The sequence below is a fragment of the Cebus imitator genome, unplaced genomic scaffold (assembly GCF_001604975.1).
Source record: "Cebus imitator isolate Cc_AM_T3 unplaced genomic scaffold, Cebus_imitator-1.0 Scaffold335, whole genome shotgun sequence".
In the NCBI taxonomy this organism is placed as follows: Eukaryota; Metazoa; Chordata; class Mammalia; order Primates; family Cebidae; genus Cebus; species Cebus imitator.
In genome coordinates this window covers 2271937-2279036 of record NW_016107650.1, presented here as the reverse complement: position 1 = coordinate 2279036, position 7100 = coordinate 2271937, and the positions used below count along the sequence as shown (strand labels likewise).

Here is a 7100-nt window from a genome sequence, read left to right as displayed (position 1 = left end):
CATTCTTTGGCCTTGTACGAAATTTGAGCAACTATACTGAGCAATCAATAGAACTCCTTTTTCTTTTCACAACATCCAAACAATATTTTCTAACTTTGTTTTGAGTCACTCAAAGCGAGATTTTTACAGTTTCTTTGATATGTACTTCTGCTTAAAAATTTTTGCATTTCTGCAACAAAATCTAATTCCCTTTTCAAATACATTTCTAAAACTATGTTCTGATAATACTGAATTATGAGAAAAAGTATGCAGAGATACATGCATACTTGAGAAATAGATGGCATTTGGAAGATAGCTGGAACCATTCTTGTTGGAAGTCACTAGAGGAGTGTTGAATATATAAATTTAATCATTGATTCTAAATTAGTAATAACTGCAGCCCTCACTTTAAGAGATCTATATGCCAACATGTACTGAAGTGTAGTGGAAAGTGCAATTTTTTTAAAAAGACTCAACCAGCTGTGTAATTGTGTTGATACGTGAATGCCTCTTCTTTGTAAATTTTTAAACTTTTTTCCCTGGAATATTATCAAAGCTAATATAATAACTATATGCCTACCACCCAGAATTAATATTAACATTGTATCATGTTTGATTCAGATTTTTATTTTTGTGAAAGATCGAAAATCTACAGATAAAATTTTATTCTTCCCTGAACCCCTCCCCAATCTAACACCTTTCTCTCTATGTCTAGCATTAATCACTGTCTTATATTAGCTGAGAATGCAATATATATTTTAAGATATTTGTAATCAATATATATTTAAAGATAATATATACGTACATACATACAGAATTATGGGGATTTTTCAGTTTACAGAAATGTTATTAAACTCTATATAACTTTCTACAATTTGCTTTTTATTTTCACTTCAACTTAGATGTTTTGAAATATATCCATGTATGTGCGATATAGTCCATTCAATTTAACCGCTGTATCATATCCTGAGGAAATAATTGGTTTATCAATTTTCCTCCACAGTAGTATTTGAGATTCTTTTCTCTCTCTCTTACAAATAATACTATTATTTGCACAATTACATACCCTAGAATTCTCCAAGACATATCTCCATAAATGGAATTGTCAGACCATGGTGTACCAGGGTCTTCAAAAAGTTCATGAAAAATGCATACTACGAAAAACTATGTATAGGTTCCAAATTTTTTACACCAAAATAAACTTATATTAACTTGGTATAACATGTCTAAACAGGATCCGGTTTGAGGCACTAGGAGGGATAACATATCAGTTTGAAAAGAGCCCCTAGAGGAGCAACATGAATTCTGCTAAAAATGAAGTAAGAAAAAACATGGAACTTATGATAAAGCATAGGTAGAAGAATGGTGAAATCATTGATGCTTTAGAAAATGTTTATGGGAATAATGCTCCAAAGAAATCAGCAGTTTACAAATGAATAGCTGATTTTAAGAGAACGACAATGTTGAAGCTCATAGCAGCAGACCATCCACATCAATTTGCAAGGAACAATTTATCTTGTTTGTGCCCTAATTAAAGAGGGCCAACATTTAACAGCAGAAAAAATAGTCAACACCATAGACTTTTCAGTTGGTTCAGTTTGCACAATTATAATTGAAAAATTAAAGTTGAGCAATATTAAAGTTGCCAAAAGCATTGCCCCCCCATCAGCTACAGACAAGAGCACAGATTTAAACAGAAATTTTAAACAAACGGGATCAAGATCCTGAAGTAGCATTTTTTGAAGAATTATAACAGAAGATGAAATATGGCTTTACCACTACATTCCTGAAGACAAAGCACAATCTAAGTAATGGCTACCAATTAGAGATGGAAGTGGTCCAGTCAAGAACTAATTTCATGGCAACAAGTTTTTTGGGATACTCAAGGGATTTTTCTTGTTGATTTTCTGGAGGGCCAAAGAACAATAACATCATATTATGAGAGTGTTTTTGAGAAAGTTAACCAAAGCTTTAGTAGAAAAATTCCAGGGAGAGCTTTACCAGAGAATCCTCCTCCACCACAACAATGCTCCTGCCAATTCCGCTCATCAAACAAGGACACTTTTGCAAGAGTTTCGATGGGAAATCTCTAAGTATTGACCTTATAGTTCTGATTTGGCTCCTTCTAGCTTTGTTTTTTTTGTGTGTGTGTGTCTCCAAATCTGAAAAAATATTTAAGGGGTACTTAATTTCTTCAGTTAATGATGTATTTTAAGATGTAGAAAAGGACTTCGATAAAACTCAGCATTCCTTCATGTTAAAAACTCTCAATAAACTAACTATTGAAGGAACGGACCTCAAAATAAGAGCCACATATGACAAATCCACACCCAATATCATACTGATTGGAGAAAAGCTGGAAGCAAGCCCCTTGAAAACCAGCACAAGACAAAGATGCCCTCTCTCACCACTCCTATTTAACATAGTATTGGAAGTTCTGGCCACAGCAATCAGGCAAGAGAAAGAAATAAAGGGTATTCAAATAGGAAGAGAAGTGAAAGTATCTTTGTTTGTAGATGACGTGATCCCAAATCTAGAAAACCCCACCGTCTGAGCCCAAAAGCTTCTTAGGCTGATAAGCAACTTCAGCAAAGTCTAAAGATACAAAATCATCCTGCAGAAATCACTAGCATTCCTATATACCAACAACAGGCAGGCAGAGAGCCAAATCATGAATGGCCTCCCATTCACAATTGCTACAAAAAGAATAAAACATCCCGCTGCACTGATTTCCGCATCTGGCTCCGGATGCTTCTAGTCTTAGCTGGGTCCATCTGGCAGGATGCACTACAGACCTCCACATGTTGGACAGTAGGATTCAGCAGAGAAGGAGTCCCACATCTTCCTTTCATATATCCTCCTTTCCCAGCTGCTCTTCCACTTCCCACTGTCCCTGTGTCTACTTTACTGCTCAATCCTCCCAAAAAGCCATTAGAAGGAAATGCCAAGCACTGAAATTTTGTCAAGAATTGGAGGCTCTTGGAACAGAGAGATTTAATGATTAAAAAGAACCAGCCCCCTAGCAAGGCGCCTAAGTTGCACTCTGAAACTTCAAAGAAAGGGGAAACTCCTAGGGTGGATGCCACTTGAAAGACCACTCCCTTCCCCCAGAAAAAGAAGACCACTGCCTCCAGCAATGGGTCAGGACAGAGCCTGGGCAAGAAAGCCACAGTGTCTTGGCTGACCCGTGCCCCTTCAAAGAAGGCTGATTCTGTTGCTACTGAAGTAGATTTTCTGGGGGAGTTCCAGAGTGCCCTTCCAAAGATTAATAGCCACCCAACCCACTCCCAGAAAAAGTGCTCCCAGTAGAAATCCTCTAAGAAGAACTATCCTCAGAAGAATGCCCCATAGAACTCCACCCAAGCTTATTCAGAGAATATATACTCCAGAGCATCCCAGGAGTTGCCAAGGAAGATGGTGGCATTGACTCTGAGGTGGTGGGCACAGGACTCAGGGGCATGTTCCTTGGCTCAAGGTAGCACTGTCAACTACAACGGAGATGTGATTTATGACAAGTACATCCTTCCTCCCACCACACTGTGGATTACTGGATCAAATGGAGTGGTATCCAGAAGCAGCACAGGTGCATGCCACGCCCTTCGAGATTACCCAAGGACAGATATTGAAGACACTCACAGGGAAGGTAGTGGTGGGGCATGTCATCCACAACGACTTCAGAGCCCTTCGGTACTTTCACTCCAAGTCCCTCACCTGTGACATCTCCCATATCCCCACCCCTCAACCGGAAGGATCCCATATCCTCCCGCCTGATTGCCCAGAGAATGCCTCCATGTCTCTGAGGCATCTCACCAAAAAGCTGTTAAACCAGAATATCCAGGTTAGGAAAAGAGTATATTCCTCTGTGGAAGATGCGCAAGCCACCGTGGAGTGGTACAAGTTGGTTGAAGTTCAGTGGGAAGAGCACCTATCCAGAATGCCCCTAAAGGCTAGAGGCAGGCGGGATGCTGGTGATGTGGGGAGGCAGAGGCAGCACCCAGGAGAAACAGGGCAGCGGACCAATGACAACTCCACCAGCTCCTCATCTTTGGAAGCTAGAATCACAGAGAGCAAGAGGCTCTACCCCAGACTTAATAGCCACTGAAATTTCACCTCAGGTGTTGTGTCCTGTGTCTGGTTAAGTGTCCCACAGAAGGGGGAAGACTTCACGTAAGAACCCAGCCCTATACTATTTATTTCTTAAATGCTGCTAGCCACAGGTGTCCCCAGCGCTCTCTGCCAGTCAACATTTTTAACTTTCAAGGGGCAGGACATACTAGAAAATGTAGTTTCCCAAACTGCCTTATCACTTGGGTGGACATATGTCTCTTTATATGCCTTTTGGTCTTGAATAATTAACAACAAAAGTAATTGCAACAAAGGAAAAAAATTCACAAGTGGGATCGAATTAAACTAAAGGGCTTCTGCACAGCAAAATAAACTATCAGCAGAGCTAACAGACAACCTCCAGAATGGGAGAAAATTTTTGCAATCTATCCATCTGACAAAGTTCTAACATCCAGAATCTACAAGGAACGTAAGCAAATTAAAAAGAAAAAAAAAAACATTAAAAAGTGGTCAAAGGGCATGAACAGACACTTCTCAAAAGAAGACATTCCAGAAGGCTGAGGCAGGAGAATTGCCTGAACCCAGGAGGCCGAGGTTGCGGTGAGCCGAGATCGCGCCATTGCACTCCAGCCTGGGTAACAAGAGTGAAACTCTGTCTCAAAAAAAAAAAAAAAAAAAAAAAAAAAAAAAAAAAAAAAGAAAAAAAAAAAAAAAAAAAAAAAAAAAAAAAAAAGAAGAAGAAGAAGAAGAAGACATTCATGTGGCCAAAAACCATATGAGAAAAAGCTCAACAACACTGATCATTAGAGAGATGCAAATCAAAATCACAATGAAATACCATCCCACACAAGTCAGAATGGTGATTATGAAAAAGTCAAGAAACAGCAGATGCTGGTAAAGATGCAGAGAAGATGAAATGCTTTTGTACTGTTGGTGGGAATGCAAATTAGTTCAACTATTGTGGAAGATGGTGTGGCAATTCCTTAAAGATCTAGAAGCAGAAATATCATTTAACCCAACAATCCCATTACTACGTGTATACCCAAAGGAATATAAATCATTCTGTTTTAAAGATACATGCACATGTATGTTCACTGCAGCACCATTCACAATAGCAAAGATATTTCATCAATCTGAAAGCCCATCAATGATAGACTGGGTAAAGAAAATGTGCTACTTACACACAATGGAGTACTATGCAGCCATTAAAAGAAATGAGATCATGTCCTTTGCAGAAACATGGATGGAGGTGGAAGATTTATCCTCAGCAAACTAACACAGTGTTCATTTTTCTATTAAGCTTTTTCTTTAATATTTGTAACATACAGTAATAATTTTTGTGTCTAGTGATTATTGATCTCCCTTGTATATTACAAATGTCTTCTGTAGCTCATTTTTTAACTTCATGTTTTTTTGGTTTTTTTAGCAGAAGCTTTTAAACTTTATAAAACATAAAATTTTGTCTTTGTTTATAACTTCTTGACCTGTCTTAAAAAATCCTTTCCACCCTGTGGCCATAAATATATCAAATATATTTTATTCTAATATTTTGAATGCTTAAGATGTTAATGTATATTATATAATGTATGTTTAGGACTTTTATAAATTTTATAAAATTGATTATTTGTCTTTCTTTATAACTTCTTGCCTGAGGTACTGGTTTAAGAAATTATTTCCTATCCTGTGGTCATAAATACATTTACTACATCTGATTCTAACATTTTGAATGCTTAAGACTTTAATGCATATCTAGGACTTTTTTAAATGTTATAAATGCATTAATTTATATCAATTGAATTTTATAAATGGCATTACATTTATTTGTAAATATTATAAATTAAATATTACATATTAATGTACTTTACATTAAATAATATATTTTTGAACATCTGGAATTTTAATGTACATTAAAGTATTCAATGTATATTTAGAACACATACATTTTATACAATTTTTTCTACCTTTATAAGTTCTGAAGGCATCTGGTTTAAGAGAGACTTTCGTATCCTGTGGTTATGATATTTCACTACATTTTATTCTAATTTCTAAGTTATTTTATTTTAGTTTTTGGAATAAAAAATCAAACAGATCAAACTCAGTTTTTGAAATGGCTATGGTCCCATGCAGGCTTGGGTCCAGCTAAGGGCTCTCTAGCTGCCCTATTTATTCTGAGACAAAAGTATTTATGTAGATGTATTAGTAGATGGCCCTGGCACAATATTAGGGCAGAAATACTTACCATGCTGCTCTATTTAAAAGGAACGCTTCTAGAGTTTCCATTCAATACCACACCATAGTTTCCTGAACATCTTCTAGTCCTAATTTGCAAAAGATTTTATCATAAATACATGCTGAATTTTATGATTACTGCTTATTCTACAACTGTAGAAAATTATTATGTTTCTCTTTATTCTGTAAATGTGGTGGGTTAGATTTATAGATTTTTGTGAATGGGAGCCAGTCTCCTATTCCTAGAATAAGTCCCATTTTACTTCTTATTTATTCATTTATTTTAAACATCTGTATTTTGCTGCTAATACTTTATGATTTTTACATGTACATTCATACATACAATTTGATTATAATCTTATTTTCATGTATTATAATTAAATATCATTAAGTTTATACTAACCTAATAAAATTAGCTATAATCTCTTCATATTTTCCTTTATATCTGCATATTAAAGAAACTATCAATTTATCAAAATTCCAGCAAAATTCACTTAGAAAACATTCTGAACAAGGTCCTTTCTTTTAATGGGGAAGATTCTTGACTGAGAAATTAGTTTTTTCACTTCTAATTGCTTCATTCAGAAATTTAAAACTTTCTTCTTCAGTCAGTTCTGGTAATGTATATATTTATTTTTTAAGTGACCATGTATTGAAGCTTTCAAATTTGTTCATAAGTTTATGTTATATGTTTCTAGTACTCTCATGATTTGTATACTCTCTTTCCTCACCTAATTCAACTCTTTTCAGTCAGGAAAGACAAATCCTGGCTAGACTTCTCATAAAGTCATTTTTCCATCTAATCAATCATTGAATCATCAGATATG

The 7100-nt window shown here is 35.9% G+C and overlaps 1 pseudogene; it reads left to right on the top strand.

The window, feature by feature from the left end:
* The first annotated feature begins 2727 nt into the window (after nt 1-2727).
* LOC108287085 lies at nt 2728-4081 on the top strand (annotated as a pseudogene).
* The last annotated feature ends 3019 nt before the right edge of the window (nt 4082-7100 follow it).